The sequence below is a fragment of the Dermacentor variabilis genome, chromosome 7, assembly GCF_050947875.1.
Source record: "Dermacentor variabilis isolate Ectoservices chromosome 7, ASM5094787v1, whole genome shotgun sequence".
Lineage (NCBI taxonomy): Eukaryota > Metazoa > Arthropoda > Arachnida > Ixodida > Ixodidae > Dermacentor > Dermacentor variabilis.
The window spans coordinates 106,232,859-106,255,081 of record NC_134574.1 but is presented as its reverse complement, the minus strand read 5'-3'; the positions used below and the strand labels follow the sequence as shown (position 1 = coordinate 106,255,081).

Below are 22,223 nucleotides of genomic sequence, written 5' to 3'. Positions count from 1 at the left end.
TACTATGCACTGATGGTTAGTGTGAAGTGTGAGTGCTAATTGTGAACCCAAAAGCCGGTCTATAAATACCTACCAAACTTCACCCAATGAGATGAGGCATCTCATCTACGGTGATATATGTTTTGTTTTGCAGTGTGCAGTGCGGCTTGACTCTTGAGTGAGCATGGTTTTTGGTATTGTTCGCAGCTGCAACTCTAGTCATCTTGCCATGAGATGCATTAAGTGCAATCGACTTCAACCACAGTGCGATCGCGTAACTATATATGGACGCTTCGATATGTAATTTTTTACTCGCAGTTTTGTTTTGTCGTGAGCTACGACGTATATGGGATGTGCACTTCCGGTACTTGTAGGTTTATGCAGTTTCTCATTTTGTGTGTATGCTATTGTATGCTGTGTCATGTCTGATTTACTACGTATGTAAGCAACTTCAGTACCCTTTCTCCCCACGTCCCCGCAACGCCTCGCTATGAAATGGCAGTATACCTATATCAATAAAAAAAGAGCGTTTGACAACCTTGCATAGAAAGGAGGAAAGGGGGAGCACGACAACTGTAAAGCTGCCGCGATTCTTTGTTTGATAGCCGGCGTAACAGAAAATGCCGTTCACACAAACAGCACTTAGTTTGCAACAAATTCAATTTACTCTACCCAGCTCCGCCTGGCTTCTGAAAAGTTGAGTAGAACTAAGAAAATTGCAGAGAAGGTGTCTTATGGTCTTGAGAAAAAGTTGAAGGCTCATCTGTCGCAAGATGTATAGCAAAAATGTCATCATTGTCTATGCATATTATTACACAATTTTATACAATTCATCGCGAGTCAGTGCGGTAAATTGCAAGTTTTAGAAAAATTGTTTTGAGCACTATTTTGCTATTTATCTCCCAACATTGCTAACTATGCACGCATTCGCGGCAGCTTCGGTCAAAACACAACTTTACAGCGTCAAAATATTGAGCCTCTATCCTGGAGTAGTGGTTGACCTCACATAAAGCCCGTTATTATGAAAGAACTAAGAAACTATCGCTCTATTTTAATATATCTAGTACAATAACAATATCTTGCACACAATTAGAAATATTGGGGCAAAGTGGCCTTTATCGCGAAAGCACGATAACTCAAACACGTGCTTGTGTTTTAAAAAAGGAGTTCTTTGGTTCACATTCGACTCATTCTGCTACGGCAATTTATTCCTGCATCAAAGCGCAAGTGCCGAAAATTCTTACGGACACTGCCGTTGGAAATACTAGGGTACAGTGCAACAACGAATAAATGTTTAGGCTTACCTCAGTTATTCGTTTTCAGTGCGAGACGAGGGTCAAAAACATTGCCTAGCATGAAATAGTTATCGTAATGTAAAAGTGGCCTGCACATGACGTTTCACGCCTGCTACGAGTGTGGCTAACCGCAGTTTCTGACTCAATACCGTGTATCATTTATTAAAATTTGTGAAAGTAACGCATCATTGTTATTTTTTTCTTCCTGCGAGGTATTAAGCGCACGGGCGCTATTGATCACGTTTCGTTTTGTCGCCACATGTACCGCATTCGAATTCTGCTGCGAAAAATCCACACTAAATGGACACGTTGTGGTTTAAGAATTTGTTGTGGTAGATTCAAGAACTCTGTTGCCATGTGTGTGTAGCGTTACATTATAAATGCTCAAAACTGCCCAAAAGGCGCATTAAACAGACTTTAATTCAGAGTTGGGACAAACACATCTTTGTAATCCCTTGCGTTGGTTTGGCAATCTGGAGAATATAGGACGTAGCTTCTGCGTCTTCTTGAATGTTTAACGTATGCTTCCAAACATTCCTTAGTTGGCCCTTGCGAAACCGACGAATTTTTCACTCGAAGGTCAACTGAGAACACATCAATAGCTGGAGATTGAAAAAGGAAGACCACATGAAGCAGCAGCATGATAACGTTAGAAGTGAGTTTAATTTTGATTGCTTGCGTAAAAACACAAAGGAAGGAGCAGAATATATTCACGCAAATATGCTCCCGTTTCATTGCCCATTGACAATAGACATTGGCTTGCGCTTGTTTTTCGTGTCCTTACTGTTCATATGATCCTTGACTGTTGTGTCTTGAACACCCAGAGTATATTACAGATGTGGAAGTGTCGACGACTCCTCACCGACATGTTCTTTGTAATTTATGACACGTACAAATCCCTAACTGCTAGAATATTTAGAAGGAGCTTGCTAATAAAGCTGTTTGACATTCAAAATTACCAGAATATATACAGGTACGAGCATTGAGCCTGTTTGATAGTTGGGATTATTTTATGAAAACGACTTTTAAACAAAAAAAAAAATCCTATTGAAAGAAGCCCTCTCGGCTATTTACGCCATTCCCAAGTTGCCATACGAAACCTCCATACTCGCGCAAGATTTGCAAAGCCTATGAAGAGTTGACGTAAGGGATTACCGACTTCAATGCATACGTAAAAGGCAGGGCATTTCTGTGGTCATCATCCTTCTTTAGCAGGCGATTGCGACTTCGATAAAAGAAGAAACATTAGAAGAACCATTGATAGACGAAGAGTGACGGTGTAGCAGTTTCTCACGACCAAAAGGCGCACCATAATTAACCTGGCCCACTGAGCCTATACTTTTTTCTTGTTACACGCTTTGCTAAGGCGAATTATCGCCCACCACCGCTAAGTGCACTCCGCCATAAGTAGCGCGGCTAATAAAGTACTTTATTTTGTAAAGCTCATTTGATAACCACATGACGTTATCGAAATTTTAGACTATACCAGTGAAATGCTTATGTACCCGCGGAATGCTTACGTACGTGATTGCAGTGGAGGAAATCCAATTGTTTTACGTGGCGTCTGAGGCGTCGCAACAATAGTTTGTTAGTTTTTTTGCGGTAGCAAGTACACAAATGTTAGGAGCACATTGGAACCATTGCCATCGGCGGCGCCGTCATGCTGTGTCTGCATTGAGGCCCATGTTTGGCCCGCTGGTTGGAGGGCGAGAAAGTCGGCAGAGAAGCGCTGTAAAGCTGTAAAAGCGACTGATCCATGAACAGCTCTCAAGCTGCACGGAGCATCCTATGCGGGAGTTGGGGCAGTGTTCTAGCTTCGACTGCTCGCACGATAGTCGCGTGCACAGATATTAGTGCTCCTGCTGAGCAGGTGTGCGTACAAGCTATCAGCACTCGGCGCACTCTGTCCCCATCGCAGATCGTTTCCAAAATAGGGCCCGCGTGCCCGCGCCATACGCAGCCGCCGCCGGATGTGACCTCCCCCCCCCCCTGCCTCCGGTGCCTTGCGCGCGACGGAAGCCGGGGAGCTTCCTCTCCGCTTTCCTCCCTTGCGCACGCGAGATTGTGCTACCATCGTCGGCTCATGTTCGCACTCTTTCACTCACGAACAGCATACGGCGCGCGGCGACGGTGTTATCGCCCTTGGGCTTTATTGCCATTGCACGACGGCACCTGGATTGTCATTATAGTTGCGATTGCAATGAAAAGTTGATAAAACAATTGTATTTATTCACTCTGTTAAGATTTTAACATAACGAGACCTATAAGTAGAAGGACAATCAAGTTGAACTTGAACATAACAGAAACAGAATACAGAGTTCACTAATGTATCTAGTTTGCCCTGTCGGTATGCCATAAGTATGTACAGAGGCGCAAATAAAGGACACGGGCAAAAGAAAAAATGATGGGACACAAGGCGCCTTCTCTCCCATCGTTCTTTCTTGTGTCCGTGCCCTTTGCGCGTAGCTCTGCGTATATACACTTACACTATAGAGATTTCTGTAATTGATATATTTTGGTGCTATTTGTTATTTGTGATATAGGCATAAGCGTATACGTACGTCTTCCTCTAGTGAATATCTTGAACACACCGCAGTCATTATTTTCGCTTTGGTAGACTAAAAGCTCGCCTTTATTCCATCGAGTACCTATTGAAGACAAAGAAGGTCGAAACAAAAAATAAATTTTGTTTATAAAGTGTTTGACTCCCAGGTTGACGTGCCCGTCTACATCTTTTTTTTTTGCGATGATGGTTGCATGACACTCTGTTTATTGATTATTTCATTCGCTTTAGGCTTGTGAAAGTTGTTCTGATTGTAACCCTACTGTTGTCTACACTGTTATGAGATATGTTTAATAAAATTGCTGCCTTGAGTTGGCGATAATGCGTGGTATGACATTAATGCAGTGCCACATTGTATTTAATCGGAATTTTTCTGGAATTGCTGCAGCGGTAACGGGCACCGCTGGGACACAAATCTATTGCAGCTCGCACGATGACATTTAAGAATACTTAGGGCGGGCAGTTTGGCTTGGCTGCAAGCACATGTTCCGCCTTTTTTTTTGCTCCCCGCTTGCCGCTGGACCCAGTCGATATGAATTCGATGGTGGTGTCTGATTTGCAGTAGTGCGCACTGTTTCTGGGTGAACTGAGAAAGCGATTCGGAGAAACTCGGTAGCCGCAGATAGATGATGGCCTCCGAATTCTCGCAAAGTATCACCATATAGTGATGTGCTGTCTAGAGGCTGCATGCCACCTCACCGTGTGTCGTGAGTGTTTCCACACACATGACATGGAGCTTCAGTTAAGTGCTGGTTCGTTCGTGGAATCAATAGGCCATGTGCCCTCGAGACAGTTCCTGTGGCATGACAGTGCTTGATAAACCTAGCTTGATCGACGTATGTAGCTGTCTTGGAATGACAAAATAAATTTAGTTGTAGCTAAACGTGGTACATTTGCATGCCGAGAAGTCTGAAGGCTTATACAGACTTCGCGATACAGTTGTCGCCTCGCCATTGTCGTCATATACCCGTCGTCATCCCATTGTTTCCGTACAGCTGAGATGCCATCGTCTTCATTCTGTCATAATCGTGTATTCGTTGTACCGTAGTCGTGAGGATGTCGCGGCCTTCCATCGTTTGCATTGTAACTTCGACATGAGACCCTTGTCCGATCGTCACCGCTGCACCTCCGTTGAGCCACAGCCGTCATCATACCAATGTCGTCATGACGTCGTCGTCAGGCTGCCAGATTAGCGTCGTCATCATTTCAGTAAAGTTATTATTTGACGCCATGTCAACGTCGTCATATCGTCTTCGCCGATCCATCAACGCCATTCGCCCTTAATTAAATTGTAATTATGATTTCATTATTCGATCGGCATTATGCCGCCGTTCTCATCTCATCGTGGTCATTTTGTTGTCATAAGAGACTCGCTATTCTTTGTCATCTGTTGTCATCCGTTATCACGCAACCGTTGGGATGATGGCACGCATATCTACCAGAAAAAAAATGCTTATTCAATATGTAAATGTGAAAAACGCGTCATGAATATCAACAATCAAGGAAACAAAATATTTTGAGGAAACATTTCCACCCAAAGAGGGGAACACTAGGGAGAAACGTGGTAGTAGGCTTCACCGCAAGCCACCAATAGCCTTGTTTGAAGTTTTTACGGACAACACTCGTCAAATATGAACCATTGGGACGCATTTCCGTTAGTTTGCGTTGTTGACACTACTGCAGCCGGATATCCTGCATAGGGAATTCTCCTCTGGCCATAGTTTGAAACGAAACCGAGTCGCATGTCCAACTTCTTCATTTTCCGGTGTTCTTGCTCTAAACCAAGTGATGCTTGCTGGCAGTCATTCATTGCTGGCAGGAAAGAGTTAACCAGAAAATTGGTATTCAATTTGAAAATTCCGCAAGAAAAAAAAACATTTTTTTTGTATATGTTGCCTATAGGAAAAATCCGAATGTTGCTACTCGTACGTTACGATGGTATGTTATGTGTGGTATGTTGCCATACTAACATTCGAATGCGAATGTTCCCTCTGGGCAACATCCTTCAAGGGTGTGTTATGGGTGTGAATTGCTTTACAGTGTACTATGCTTAACTAACATGCGAGAAAGTTCCCTAATTATGTATTTACTTAGCCCCTGATCGTACCGTCAAAATTGTGGGAACAAATCTTCATGACCCCTTGATCACCATGATGCGCAAAAGAAACAAATGTTGCTACGAAAGACCACGCCTCCCACTTGGCATTGTGTGCTGCAGGACACATCGAGATAAAATGATAAATGTAGTCGTCATTGAAAATAAACTGCTGGAATCACATTTCTATTCAGCTGTCAAGAGGAAAGTAACTTTACGTCGCCCTCGTGAACTTCCGCAGGAATATGCAGTTCATCGTGTTATCGCGAGTCATTTGCGTGAGCAGAGCATTCGGCATGCTATTTTTCAGGGAACACTGATGCGTTGACTAACTGAGGGCACGATATTGACGATGGCGGCTACGAAGACGCGATGATCATAATGACAGGTAAATGATGATGAGACGATGACAGCGGCATGGTGATGACTTATATAGAAGACTGCGGCAAGGCAATGAGAGTATGACGACATAAATACTGTCGCAGTCAAATGCTTCTCAGACACGGCAATTTCAACTTTACATAGATGGTACGTCATAATGCTTGTGTAACTTGTAGTTGCGTGTATCTTCAAAGAAACTGAGGTAGTCTAAATTATTCCAGAGCTTCCAACTACGGCGTTGCTCAAAGCTGCTGCGTTTCTTTTAGAAGTTGAACCCCTATTTTGATTAATTAAAAGGGGCTTCGCGTAACATTGGAGAAAGGCGAATGTCAACTTTTTCAAATACGAATTGAATACGAACAGTAAGCATAAAATATAGAATTGAACATCGAATAGCGAAACGCCGACGAATGTAATAACAGCAGGAACATTTGCTTTGGTTTAATTAGGTACTAACTAACTAACGCTGTACTCACTAGGGCAAAGAACACAGCTAGTTAGCAGAGAGAAAGGATTAGGTTTAAACATAAGATCATTTTTTGTCATAAAATAAGTAAAGAAATAACGTCTCAACTTGTTTAGAGCATGGCTGAAAAGAAGCTTTCCAAGAATGAAAGACTGCTATATGACTAGATCTCCAAGAAGGTTAAATAAATGTCTGCCAATAAAGTTCAGTAACTGTACAAAAAAAAAGAAATCTCCGACGATTACGATCCTCACTAATGCGAAATTTGAGCCCAGTTTTATGCGTGTTTTAATTTCACGATATAATGAAGCAAAGAATATGAGACAGAAATTACCACAGCGACTGACAGTGGTACAATGCCATCAGCGCCTTCACAGAGAGAGGGGCAGTATGGGAGGGGCATGATAAGCGGCATCGGAGCCAGCTGTGCTGTAAAAGAAAAGCTTCTGAAGGACTGGTGAGTCGTACACAGATTTAAATGGGCCCCTTGCGAAAGAAACATCTGTGCGTATATTATAAAATAAAATATACACATGGCTAAATCGAGAGAAACACTAAATGACAGACCAGAAGCAATAATGTCAGGTTTTGATGTAGACTTCTGCTAAAAAACAGAAAACAAAGCTTGCATAATACGTAGTATTTCTGTATTTTCTCTAAAATATTTGCCGTGGCCGGACCTCTGATAATTTGCGATTATTTGTTTAGCAGACAGACAACACTAAACCGACATCAACTGTCAGTTGTTGCGAAATATTTGGTTAGATTAAATTATCCCAAAACATCGAACAGACGAGACTCTTTCGAATACAACTTGGTAGTGTGCAATATTGGATTTATATTTGAAACATCGAATATGCGCCCACATCTTCATACTACAGATTGTGCGAGTGCGTTGTACCACTGTAATTTGTCTCACATGTATAATTCGAACTGCCATTACGCAAGCGTCCAAAGGTCGTACATTTATATATATATATATATATATATATATATATATATATATATATATATATATATATATATATATATATATATATATATAATGGGTTTATAATCCTTCAAGAATTACTTATTTTTGTTTGATATACGACATTATAGCGAAAATCCTTCATTTCTAAAATGAAGTAGTGCTACCTGGTGTCAATTTCAACAATGAGCAATACCGTAGCTGCCGCGATAACTGCAAGTCAAATGTATGATATTCAATATTCGTTATAATTTATGGCAAAATTCAGAAGTGGACCACCAAATGATACTCTAAATAGGTTTAGAACTTTTCTTAGAATTCACGGTATAGAAAGATAACGTCAGAGCTAATAGAGCCCTGGGCATTATTCTTCAAAAGACACAACGTAAAAAGAGTTATCGTAGCTATAGTTAGTACGAGATGAAAATTAAGGGATCGAAATTTAATTTCGAAGGAATTTTGTGAGAGGCGAACAAATACTCGTACGAGATGTCTGCAAAATATACATAGCGTTCTACCAAAAAATAATGACTTTGATAGACAACATACGAGGCTTTGAGGTACTGTGTACAAACAATAAATTTTACGTATTTTAGCAGAGAACATGAATGTCTCACCTATTGAGCCAACCAGAAGTTCATCGTAGTTGTGAGTTTTATTCTTTTTCCGGTGCCAAATGGAATAATTTCCTTCCAGATTATGTTCAATCCATTTCCTGCAGACGATATAAGCAGCTATATTAACGTCGATCATGTTACTAGAGATCTAAAAATCATACTTTCTGCTTTTTAAGAAATGTGACCGTTCAAATCTAATCTTTCTTTCTGTGGCAAACAACTTGAAATCCTTTCTGCAGTATAAAGTTGATCCTCTAGTGCTGTTGTAGGTCCATATGGTCTCATTCACGTCGAGAAACTGAAAGTAAGAGGAAAAGAAAGTGTAAAATTATTCATGGCGTAATGAGGATATCCGAGAGAAATCATTTCGGGTAACTTACTTTCGCTTGGCAATATATTTACTACTATGCAGACGTACACTAGAGAGAAAAACCATCATTACGAAACAAGCGCAAAAGTCAAGCATTTATAACTCTGGTCCAGCTTCGCGGACATATGCACTAAAGAGGATATGCATAATACGCAACCTGGGAGTGACCTTTTCAAGCCATCACAGTCGATACGTAGTGCGTGAAGCAGATGTTGAATAGAATTTTCGAATCTTGGTGCACATTGTTTGTTTGAGTGATAAATCGGAACTTCTCTGCAAATGTGACAGGATTCGTCAGATTGAATACAGTCTTCTTCAATGTTTCAAATAAATAATGCTAGCTTCCTTTACTTGTGGAGTATATATATATATATATATATATATAGCTGCTGGAGTGTGCGGGTGTAAATACCGAAAATGAATCATCTGTGAGGCGACAACGTAAGCACAATGGTAGCACGAGAGTGCCGTAGACTATGACATAAAGATATATTGCCAAGCGCTGCTCTAGACTCAATGTACGACGCAAAATTAAGCGACTAAGCTTGTACAGGCCACGGAATGTAAATTGTGAGCACTTTTATGAAACTTGTTTTCTTCATCAGTGCACACTAATAATTCTTTGTGGTAATCTTCGCCGCTGGTTGCCCCTTGTTCTTGCATAAGAGGAGCGTCGGTTTAACAATAGGCAGGTAAGTGGTGGAAGCTCTCAGTGTTTTCCACGTTCTATGCACCCTGTTCGGGTCTGCTGCATAATTTTTGCAGATGTGGGAGAGGATACAAATCGTTTTTGAATATTTGGTTGTGATGGGGCCAGTCTACTCAGAATATCCAGCTATGGTCCTTTCTAACAAGTACTATAGGTGAGGCAAAGGATTGCACGAGGTTCAATTTCCTTACCGAGCATTTTAGCTACTTCCTGTTGTATGGAAGCACACCCCGGAGCTGATTTACGGTAAGGTTATCGTTGAATGGGACTCGCATCGCCGGTACCAATACGGTTGGTGACGACAGAAGTGTGGCCCAATGGATGGTTGCCAGATTCAAAGATATCCTGTTAGGTAGCGAGGAGGCGGCGAATGGCCGCGACCTGTGCCAGAGCGAGTTCTGGCATTATGCGTGTGAAGTAGTCGCAGGACAAAGCTGACGGCGATTAAAGTGGTGACAATGCGACAGAGGTTCTGTGGTCACGGATGAAACCGTGGAGTCAGCCACTGGGTTTGGATGCGCTATTTGTATACCACCAGGATTAACTTGGGTCGAGAAGCCAAAATTGAGGGCGGGAAACCCGGTTCGATTGTTTGTAACTTTCAGTATCATGTTGGGGCGCTCCCCAACATGATACTGCGTGTCATGGCGATCTCTGGAATAGAAAAGGCAACGCAGTCACTATCGGGCAGGGGTGGAAAGGGGGAGAGCTTGAGTTAAATTGCGGCTTGCGGTGGCAGTCCAAGAAACTTGGCGATGCGTAGGCGCGGGGGGTGGGGTGGCAGTAACGTTGTCGGCGAACGAAGGGAGTTGAAGCCGGATAAGTGCCGTGGAGCAGTCAACGAGGGCCAGCGTGTGTGGACAGAAAGCAAATTACAAGAATGGGGTCGTAGGGGCACTGTGCTAGCACCGCGAAAAGAACAGATGCAAGGTGACCAGAAGGGACGGTGCTTGCAGTGCACATTGCAAGCACGGCAGATCTATTTCCGTCGGCTACTTGGACGGTAGAAGGAGCACCGTGTGTTAGCGGGTGTCAGCGGGTGAGTGACGGTCGCGCGCGGTCGGGTGCTCCATATCTTAAAAAGATCTGCACACAGCTCATACCTTTTTGCGCGCTGTGTTCTACCCACCCTTGAGTTGAAGCCATAGATGGCACGAAGGTCACTTCGCTCGCTGCTGCTGCCGTACTTGCTCCCATCGGCGCTTTGTCAGCGAGTGTCTGCGCTCATCGAATGTGATGTGTCGATGTTTGCTTGTGCGTGCTGACACCATGATAATTAATTCAGTTAGCAAGCGATTGTTTCCAAGTTTACACGGCCGGTAAAACTACTATCGTTACTTAAAACTGCTGTCCACTAATTTGCTATCACAATCCATGCTTCGTCTTTCAGGCGAAACGGACTTTTTGTCTGGTATCTGCATTCGGCTAACACAGAAGTTCTATTGAAACGTTGTAGACACGGTGTTTTTTTTCGATTACCTGTATTGTATATCACGAACATATTCAATGAGCCCATTTACACGAAATGGGGGATTCACTTGCACAACAAATTGAAACGCACATATGAATAAATTAGAAAACTTTACTAATGAAAGTTCTAATTAATTATTTTACTCTATATATTCAAATTTAGAGCCCGCGATTTCAGCCTGCGATATCACAATGCACGTCGACTTGCAAGGAATTATTAAACTAGCCCTACGTTTTAGATAAGCGCAATCAAAGGTATGGCAAACTGACATTGATCTCCCACCTAAATTTTAATACGCATTTCATACATTGAATGTAAAATATATGAAGGAGAGGAATGCATTTTACGGTAAATTTCAGAACTCCACCACTGCCGCTCACCACCAGCACGCCGACCACCATCTCTATTGTCGCAGGCATGTCACCCACCGTCCCCGATGCAGCCCCGACGCCCGTCTCCGGAAAACTAAGCGATGTAGCTCCCGGAGGTGACGCTGCATTGACAACTCAACCGGAAAACCCTCTGATTAGTTTGCCGACCAAGCATAACTTGATGGATGTTTTAGTCGACGGCGTCAGTGTCCCAGCTCTCGCTGACACTGGCACGTTCGTATCCGGGAGGAGTGCCCAATTGCGCCGACGCCCGAAGAAAGTTCTCACAGCCGCATGTAGTGTGATACCAGCCTACGGTGCTTGGTGTGTGCAACACTCGCATTGGCATCGCGGGGCGCATAACGACTGTTTTGTTTGCCGCTTTGGAACAATGCCTTTGCGACGTTATGCTCGGTTAGACTTTTCATCGTCCCATTAAGCCCTATTTTATTGGGCGTCTAGTGTCATTCAACTTGAACTGCCCCGCGGTTGCTATAGTGCACCAGTAACACAACCACGGTTACGCTCTCCCAAAGAGGCTTATGCTCTTCCGCCTCAAGCCATTACGTACACCACTCTACTGTCGCTCCCAACTGTTCCTAACACCGTCTGTGTACTATGTCCCACCAATGACAAACTGCTTGAAAGAAATTTGGCCGTTCCCCATACCATGCTCACTGTTACACGCAATCGGACTTCGCTGGCTCTTCTTAATTTTAACTGCTCAACTTAAGCTCTCCCGAGAGGCGGCATGTCGCCTTTGAACGATTTCGAGATATCGGCTCTTGGCGCCGAAATTCCATTGCCCTCTGCAGCAATCTCCTATTCACTAACTCTCACAGATGAATTTAGCAAGATGGTTGCACGTGATTTTCTATCGACACAAGCTGCTTACCTCCGCCGTCTTTTATAAACTTAACGTGAAATATTTTACCTCGACGGCCTCCCATTGGAGAAGACATCAGTAGTCACCCATTGGATTTACACCGGAGACGCCAATCCGATACGCCACCGGCCATACCCTGTTTCACATGCTAAAGGACAAGTGCTATAACGAGAAGTGAATAAGATGTTGACAAAAGGCGCAATCGAGCCATCTTGCAGTCTGTGGGCGCCCTCTGTTGTCCTTGACAAGAAGAAGGACGGCAGTTGGCGCTTTTGTGCGGGTTGCAGACACCCGAACAAATCACATCCAAGGAAGTGTACCTTTTGTCACGTATTGATGAGGCCTTGGCTGCTTTATGGAGCCAGGTACTTTTCATCGAAAGACCTCGCATCAGGCTATTGGCAAATATTGGTCGATGACGTGCACCGCGATAAAACTGCCTTCGTAACAGCTGGCGGCCTCTACGAAGTCAAGGTTATGCCGTTCGGCCTTTGTGATGTCCCGGCAACCTTCCAAAGAATTATGGACTCCTTATTCGCGGCTATATATGGTACACCTGTCTGTGTTATTTAGGCGATGTCAAACTTTTTCACCAACTTTTAGCGAGTCATCGAACGCGTCTATCGGCTATTCTCGCTGTTTACCGACGCGCCGGCCTGCAATTAAACTCATCCAATTGTGACGCCATCAAATTAACGTTCCTGGCCATCTCGTCAGTGCCGCTACCGTTCAACCTCACCCTGACAAGATTCGTGCTGTCCAGAACATTCCTGTTGCGTCTTGCGCCACAGTTGTCAAACGTTCGGTTAGGCTATGCTCATATTTCCGTCGTTTTTTCATGGATTTCACCGAAACCGCTCTCCCAATCACCGACTTGCTTAAGAAGAACGTTGCTTTCGCATGGGGCCTTGGTAAAACAAGCCTTCTCCGCCCTCGTACGCTTGCTTACGGCTCCATCTGCCGCAACTGATCCATCCATCTGCCGCAACTGATGTTCACACGGATGCCAGTGGCCATGAAATTGGGGCAGTAGTTGCCAGCTGCCTCCTGTCGCCCGTCGAGAGGTATTTTTCAATCACGAAACAGCAGTGCCAGGCGTTAAATTTGGCAGTTCCCAAATTCCTCCCCTGCCTGTACGGCCGCACATATTCCGTGGTTACCGATCACCACCCCTTGTGCTGGCTCTCCTATCTTAAGATCCCCACTGGACGATTGGGTAGATAGGTGCTACGGCTCCGAGTATATTCATTTGCTGTTTTATACAAGTCAGGCCATTTGCCCAAGGACGCTGGCTGCCTCTCCGGTCATGTTGTAGACCGCCCTGAATATGGTGAGCATGACACCGACTCTTGCGTCCTGGTCACTTCTGATCTACACGACATCCGCACTGAACCACGGCGTGATGACTGCTTACGTGTTCTCATCGATCATCTCGTTTCTGGGCATTCGTAGCACGCACTGCGCAGGCTTGGGCTCCGCGACGACGCTTTCTGCCGCAGCAGCTTACGCCCTGAAGAACCAGGTTCGTAGAAGCCGCCGCAGGAAGACCTTCGCTTATGCAGCGCTTCTTTCCCATATGTGGTATAGGTGTACGGGGTCCTCGCATGCCATCGGCAAACCGACGGCGGTGCGCTACTTTCGGAATGTCGTAGCGGTCGTCGCAGCAGAGGCCGTCTTGCGCTGCACTGTGCTGTTCTTCGCACGCTTTCGTCATACGCCATTCTTCCTCTTTACGCCTCATGGTTCCACTTCGCCCTCCTCCTCCACTTTCCTCCTCGCGCTCTGCTTGCTATTGTCGTTTTTCAAAACCTGCGTATACGCTCCGCGTTCGACCTTTCATCCTTCGCTGTGCTCGTTCACTCAGTACGCCGAGATCGCCTAGGGATGCCGGAGCTCAGCGCAGCATCAGCCGTCGCTGCTCTTGCGGATCTGAGCTGGTCAGCGCAGCCTCCCAGGAGGAAGGTGAATGTGAAGGAATAGGGTAGTAGCCCGGAGGTTGTGGGCACTCCCAGGTGCAAAGTTATATGATGGGCTTTGCTCCACACGCGTAGCGGCACGAGCCAATGGGGCCGTGAACTAAGGGCTCTACCCTACGAGGAAGTCGCCGAATCTCCTGACAAATAAATGTTTTCTCTCTCTCTCTCTCTCTTTGTCAGAGCCGGAATTGGTGCCTTGCGGCGCGTACTTTCTAATGACGCATACAACATACAGAACAGCATGTCAAAAACTGGGATCATCAATGGCTCACACCTGCGGAAGCAATGGCTCATACGCCCGTAAGCACGCAAAAAAAAACAATGGCTCATAGCTCCATGAGCGTCAAGTAGTTTATGAACAGCACATAGACTCACTTCTAGGAGGCGTTTCCATATACGCTAAGGACACAATGTATGTGCATTTGTTTTCTTGACTTCCAAGAGGAGAATGCCAACGGCTGTGGAGATGAATGTCTTTGCCCTACAAACGAAAGACGGAATTGTGATATCTACTATGCATATCTCTCCAGGGATATCGTGTGATGTGGAAAAGTTTATTACCAGGGACTTTGCGCGGATGCCGTGATGACGTTATCCCTCTGGTCGTCATTGGAGATATCAACGTGGACTCTCCAAAACCATACAAGAAATGGTTCACTCAGTTTGTGATAGAAAAGCTTTAAGCATCACCCCAATCCAAGTCACTCAAGATACTCAACCGTCTTGCATAGATTTAACTTTGACCAAGATTCTACCAAGGTTGTAACCGAAGCACTCAGTGTGCATCTCTGTAATCACAAAGATACCGTCATTGCAATTACGAAATGGTGAAAATAAATACATTTACTTTTGTCTTACCCTGTGGGATGGGCTACAGCTTTGCTGGTCATCCATCTTGCCATAGTGGAATGGCTCCTCAATGTATTTTTATCAGCGTCAAATGCGAAAACACTCGTGCATCGTGCTTCGGATGCACGTAAAAGAACAGCAGGTGGGAAATTGAAAGCACTCCCCTACGACAACCAGCTACCTGTATATCTGTATATACCTATATATTAAATTCCAGAGATCCCAACGTAATATTTCTGTATATTTCAATGTATCTACTATAAGTTGACCCAATTCCTTATAAAAAGAATTGCTCACCTTTTTTACATCCCTTTGGTGCACTTCAGTTTCATGGGTTCCTGACGACTGATATGCCACCCACACAAAAATCAAAAGAAATATTTTGATTTTGGGTCCTGCCATGACTTTCCTGCTGTAAGCGTCTTCAGATTTGGTTGACTCAAGAAACTGACCTTCACACACTGTTTATTCAACTCTCAAACATGTTGTCTTTAACTTATATAGGGCTCACCATGTCAAGCCTACACTGTAGGGGTTATTCACGTTCCCTGAGTTTCATGACATCTAATCGTAACATTTATAATGTCACCCCTTTATTAAACTCTTTTAGAATCATGACTGACACGTTAAAAAAATTCTGGATATGACTTTTTGTAGATATCATATAATAGTTTCTCACAATGTCACGGGCAACCTTTAACACTGAAATTTGCCCATATCCCACTGGAATTGGTCGGCAATTTGAACTTAACGTGGAGAGGGAACTAGCAGATGGCTTGAACAAATGTGTTGTCGCTAGGTGAACTTTAGACCTGACGGAAAGGTTTGTGGCGGGTGGTATGAGTAAAAAGATCGAGAACGTGACAAACACGTAAAACCATCCGGCACACTAAAAGGTTCACTAAAGCTTTTTGTAATGCCCGTCACACTGGCGTGGCGTGAATAATTATGATATTTAAAAGATGTCTATTGAAAGACGACAACGCAATTGAGATCGAGTAAGCAATTCGTCAGAGAATTCATTCTAAATTGCACATCGAAGTTATAGGCACTACAAATGAGAACTGTAGGATAATATTCATATAGGTACGCGTAAGAGCTATTCACAAAATTCATTGTGTAATGTTGTGTTTCAGTTATCGGAATCCTGAATTCCAGCCCTCGACACGCGCCGGGGTTGCCTAGTGGCTGTCGTGTTGGGCTGCTGAGCACGAGATCGTGGGATCAAATCCTGGCCGCAGCGGCCGCATTTCGGTGGGTGGAAAACCCCCGTGTACTTAGATTTATGTGCACGCTGAAGAACCCAACGCGGTTACATAATTTCGGAGTCACCCACTGTAGCGTGCCTCATAATCAGATTGTGATTTTGAAACGGAAAACCCCATGATTTTTTTTTGCAATTGAAGCAGTTTCAGTTGAAGCTTCTTTATGTAGGGGTGGATCATTCTCTAAGCCGGTTAGTACGAAAGTCCAGCACAGTTATAGGATGGTACGTTGCAATGAAATGCAAACAACATGGCAACACATGATTTGCTTCAAAAGACGATAAAATAGGTGAGTTTATCAAAGAGTCACGACCTGCACCACCCCGGAAGTTCATGAAAGTTTCGGCTTGCTTTAACAGCCGGGACACTTCTATAACTATAGTTTTCGAGACACCTAGGCGAGATTCTCTAGCTATTCTAGGACAGTGATTGGGTAGCCCAAGTGTCGTAAGTGATGGAGGTATGTTTGAACATGCGTTATCTTTCGTGGTCTGTTTGAACATATTGCAATAATATAGTCGACAGTACAAACAGCAACCAGAAGTAGCTGTGAATACAACAAAATTCTATAGAGAGGTTTTTTCCACAGCGCACTTGCCGTTTTGAAGTTCGGGGGGGACCCTTCTTTCCAAAAACAATGTTTAAAATTTCTACCCTTTGTGTGCACTTTGGCAAAAGTTCTTGGTGGTGGGTCAAGGCTCCCCTTATTTTGAAGGGTGGTTCAGTATGGCCTCCACGTCGCGTTTCCAACTGTATCTCAAGATGAAGTGGCATCATCAATTCCAGCCACTACTCGTGTTGCTATTTCATTTATAATGAGTATCTGCGGTTGCTTTCATGACGCCGTCATTCGCACCTGCGAATGGATCAGTATTTATGAACATTTTAGCTATAGCAAGAAGCTTGAGTCATTCTGAATCATCGCGAATATAATCTTTTATTAGTTTTTCGGGATTTCAATGCCGCATAGATGTTTGAATATATTTCACTAAAACGTTGTTGACTTTTATTATACACTCCCTAGCGTATAGAATGCATTGATAGAGTGTTTTATATGAAGTGTTTTCATACGAATTAGCTAGTAGCAGCACGATTCTTTCATACCATCTGTTCACAAATGTTTGAGCCGCTAATTGCTCAAAGCAGTCACTTGCTCAAATAGAGCAAGGAACTTCTCACTTACTAGAAGCACAGCACTAAAGAAATAGTAGCTCTAGTAAAAGTGATACAGAATCAACACACTCATTGGAACGTATGTACAGCATGACTTTAGTGAAGCGGCGGATGGAATCCCATACGACAAACGGCGATGCGTTTAGGTGTGTTTACTGTCTGAAAATCTACAGTGAATTGTCCTGCAATATTTATGTTTAGTCACAACAAGGTTCAAAATTTTTATTATAATTGATTTTTGGTGTTCTTGCACTGCATCGTTCACAAGTTATGCCGAAATGAAAACACCAAATTAAGCATATGGTGACAGTTTCAGCGTCTAAGTAGCCATGCCACCAGGACAAAGGCAATGTATGACGCTTGTTGTGAGAAGATGGCGATGGTAGGTGCATAAGAAAAGTGTGGCAGATATCTAGCTACATTTATGGACTTGGGGCCTCTCGTATTGCAGTGGCACAACCCATGAATTCTGGAGGATTTGGCGAAAACGGGCAGTGCCCAAGTCTTACCCAATATCTAAATAAAAGAAAATAAAGCGAACCAATGGATACAGTAAATATAGCACAATTTCATTAAGCGGTGTAGGTGGTACCAGTACCTGTGGGCCGATACTGTTTGTTCAGGTTTTATTTAGACATTAATTTTTTCGTTACGTATAACAGAGGTAGGCTTACTTGAAGTGCATTGTGAGTAAGCGGACAACGGTTATACCGTGTGTCGCAGCTAATGTGTGCCAAGATATTCAACAAAAATAATTATTAAAAATTTGGTGAAAGATGCAATAATAAAATCTACGCTGATTGGTCGTCAGTATTAAGAAACACGTACACCATAGCTCCTAAAGGTGTATCTTGCACCGTGTGAACCAAATGTCTTTTTTTTCATTGAACTGCTCGGTTAACATTAGCTGAGGCACTTTATATAGGCCCTCTCGTTATATCTTGGATTCACTGCACATAAATTGTATATTTATACAGTAATATCCACGCTGAGGTACTGTACTACCCAGCGGATAGCAGCCTCGACATAGCCGGGAAAGCAGGCAGATCAAAGTTAGCTTGAAATTTACTTTCTCCGCTTTGAATACAAAGGAAAGTTGCTCAAGTACTTCTGACTGTGAAGCTTCAATAGCATGTGAATTTTGGTGATTTGGTTCACTTTCATTATCAGAGCTGCACAAAATGGGCAGGGACACAGAGGAAAAGAATAACAGAGCACAAGCACACAACTGGCAACTGACACTGTAATACACTGTGCAGCTGTAGAAAAAACAGGCCGGTTTAATGAAGAAAGTTCCGGTGTACTAAAACACGTCAAAATCATTTTATTTCTTGTTCTTGTGGCGAGGGCGGACAACATCTCACTCTACTGTGTAAAAATCTACATTGGCGAGACTGGAACATGTCCCGGACGAACGTTACGGCAACACAATAACAATTTAAACGGCATGGCGTCACATCTTATTCTCGGCAAATTGTTGCAATAATTTTGTGTGTGTCAAAAACAGGCATATTAATACAAGTGCTTGTGTTTGTGAAATCATTGAAACTTTATACAAGCATAAAATGAACCTTTCATTATCGCCCACCGTCTCTCACCCAGCTTCATTGTGCAATCATTCTTATCGAAACATATGACGTGCGCCAGCAGGCTCGCGTGTATATTAAGCATGAAATGTTTTTAGCTCCCATTGTCCAACTTCAAGTGATTCCGAGCCGAAGGCCACAACCATTACCCGGACACTCATACGAGAACATCTGGACAAGTTGCGAGACCGAAACCAGATCCCTCCACATTTTGTTCAGGACTGCAATGCATACTCTAGTTACTTCCAAACGAGTTACAAAAATATCACCGCCTAAGCACTCCGTACAGATTGTTAACCACAGAAGCTGAAACACGCGGCCCATTTGTTTATCAGTGAGTTAATCCACACAGTTCATTAAATGACGAGTGAGTAGGCTGCCGGATAATCGCTACGCAGTTGCTGCTCGCACTCGGCTGCACAAGTGTGTTGTGCCCGGGACTGCGTCATCGGCACGGCGTAGACAGGCTTGTTCCCGATTCTAGTCGCAGAGTTGCTGAGCGAAAGCTGCTTGCTCTTTAGGAACACGCATGACGCGTGGCCCACCCATTATGGCACTGGCTAGAAGCTAATGCGCGCGCGCTTGGCTGCGACAGAGCCCAGCGACGTCACAACTGGTGCAGGTAATTGCACGACTTGCTACCTCATTTTTTTCACGTATGCGCATGATGCTGCACCGGAGGAGTTTTCAACGTATAGGCGACCGATAGACGGGCAGTGGGACGAATCGGCTAGATGTAAAAAGATTACTCCCGAGTTCTTTTTAATGTTTGTTCACAATATCACTCAAGGTCTAAATTCTAGTACGCTGAAGTCTTACTTGTCATTTCCAATATTGATAGTCAAAAGGCAGATACAGTATTCCATACACTTTAATCTGGGAAATAGAATTTGCTGTGGATATTGGGCGCTCGCCGAGTTGCTGTGCCGCTTTTCGCCAGATGCGGCGGATGCGCTGCTGTGCCTTCGTAGAGGAAGCAAAAAGTTAGCACAGAGCATTACGTCGTGCAGCCTGCCTTGGCCAGCGACCACTCCGTGAAGCCAGCTCTTAGCTCAGTGGTGGCCCAACCCGTGACCTTTTGCGTCAAGATCACGAAGCAAGAATCGAAATTCGCTGAGACGTTTGTTTGAGCCTCCTTCAGGTGCTTTTCGTCTCCTAGCTGGGTAGTGCGTTTGGTCTTCATGACGTCTTTAGCTGCCGGTCGTGCCTCCTTCAGTATGTTTTCTTCTAGCTGGCCAGCATTCGTATGAACCAGTGCACAGCACAGCGTGTTTTGGTGTGGTGTGGCGTGTTTGCCGTTGCGAACATGCACTACGCCCAGTTTGAGATTGTCGCTAGTGTCACCTCCAACCAATTTGCTTTCCCCGTTGCTTTTTGACGCTTACATGTGTGTCGTTTACGGGAGAGCCAGCAATATCTTATTTCGTTCTGAGAATTTAAACTATCCATTGTTCAGCGTTTGCACAGTGTCCCTTTTTCTGTGTATTGCCGACCCCTTGCTGCGGCCATGATAATGACACCTAACACAGAATGCCAGGAATTCCACGGATCCTGCATCAGTTTATTATGGGTGTGTTAACCGTGTGTGTCCTATTCGTAGCAGGCATTGAATAACCTTGTAACATTCATCTTTCCCTACAACTTTGGCAATTTCCACTTTATGTTTTAACAATTGTAGCGTGTTATGCGTTCATAACCTCGCACTTCTTGACATTTTTTCGTAATTTCATATGAGTGCACTGCTGTAGTTATTTGTGCCAGAATAATGTTGGTAAATGACACTTTCTGGAGAAGCTGCAAGAACATATGCCCTATTTTTATTTATACTCATGAAAGCTTGTGAACTAGCGGATATGCTCTAAGCGTTTCTCTGTTAGTTTGGCATTTTGAGCGGAAATCTCGTTTTAGTTTGTTTTCGGGCCTCTAAACTCTTTAGTGGCGTAAATAAATTTGTGAATATCATCACTTGTTCAATTCGAATTTTATCGCATCTAGGGCTTTGGGAAAGGCGTGTAATTGCTGAAGAAAAAACAGCGGATTAAGTAGGCGAATACAATTTGGCCAGAATTTTATTGTTTAGCAGTGCCAACATGCTCGAGTCCTTTCGATCCATCTGTATAGCAGCACACGTCGGCAGTACACTCCGATGACATTTCGTAGTAATTACTTATTTTCATTATTCCGACGTCGCATCTACTGGGTACGTTTCAAGACGGAAGTGCCATTTCTTGCCTGTCTAAAGGACGGTGTGCATCCTTTGAACTTCTCAAAGTGAAAGACATACACATGCCAGAATTCACCTTTTGAAGAAATACACACACGCACACATGCATCCTCCTATATATATATATATATATATATATATATATATATATATATATATATATATATATATATATGCGTGTGTGTGTGTGTGTGTGTGTGTTTGTGTGCTTGCCTTATGGCTGGGCTTGATACGAAAAAACTTGCCTCTACGAAGGTCCAATGCACACATTTGCAGGCATAACATTATCACTTGAATTGTAGAATACGTCCTGCGCCCGATAGTCCTAGTCTCTTTCCATAGCGTCTAGCTCGTCTAGGTTCAGGATGCTAAAGTTTTGATGCGTGCGACCACCAACAAGCCCATCTGGGCAGTACTGATGTTGCCTGCGGATTCTGGGAGGCTGGCCAGATTGAATGAGGTGGAAGCTTGGGCGAGTTTGTGATTCAATATCGACATGTTTGCACAGCGCAAAAGACGAGGACTGAAGGAAGAACACAAGACAGGCGTTGACTTCAACCAATCTTTATTTGCGAAATCGGCAGAACTATATACATGCACAAAAGTAAAGAACAAAGAACATTTGCATGAAGTCATACAGGAATTACTATCTCATCACGGCCAGATGCTTGATTTCGTTTTTTTTTTTGTGAGGGCAATAGACGACATGCTGATGCAGAGGTTGCCCAGCCACTGTTTCTCGTGGGCCTTTATAATTTCACGTGTAGACTGTTTCGGTGTTTGGAAATTACGACGCAGTTTTCAAATTCAGGGTCACAATGCCAGACTCCGCAGTGAATACCAAGATGACCTTGCACTGCGGTAAAAACATTGTAAAAATGCTCTTTCAATCGTTCATTTAAACATCTGCCTGTTTGGCCAACGTATTTCTTTCCGCAAGTCAACGGAATCATATAAACCACACCCAGGGCGCATGT

The 22,223-nt window shown here is 43.7% G+C and overlaps 1 long non-coding RNA gene across 2 annotated transcripts; it reads right to left on the bottom strand.

Annotated features, from left to right (window-relative positions):
• Positions 1-1,680: 1,680 nt before the first annotated feature.
• Positions 1,681-15,510, bottom strand: LOC142587003 (uncharacterized). 2 transcript variants are annotated; one of them, XR_012829329.1, is made up of 6 exons: positions 14,711-15,068; positions 14,525-14,630; positions 8,528-8,664; positions 8,367-8,464; positions 3,836-3,922; positions 1,681-1,876 (listed from the first exon to the last, which is right to left on the bottom strand). It is a non-coding gene; the product is annotated as an uncharacterized LOC142587003 (long non-coding RNA). The 2 variants fall into 2 exon arrangements; XR_012829328.1 differs by lacking the exons at positions 14,525-14,630; positions 14,711-15,068 and adding an exon at positions 15,296-15,510.
• Between the last annotated feature and the right edge of the window lie 6,713 nt (positions 15,511-22,223).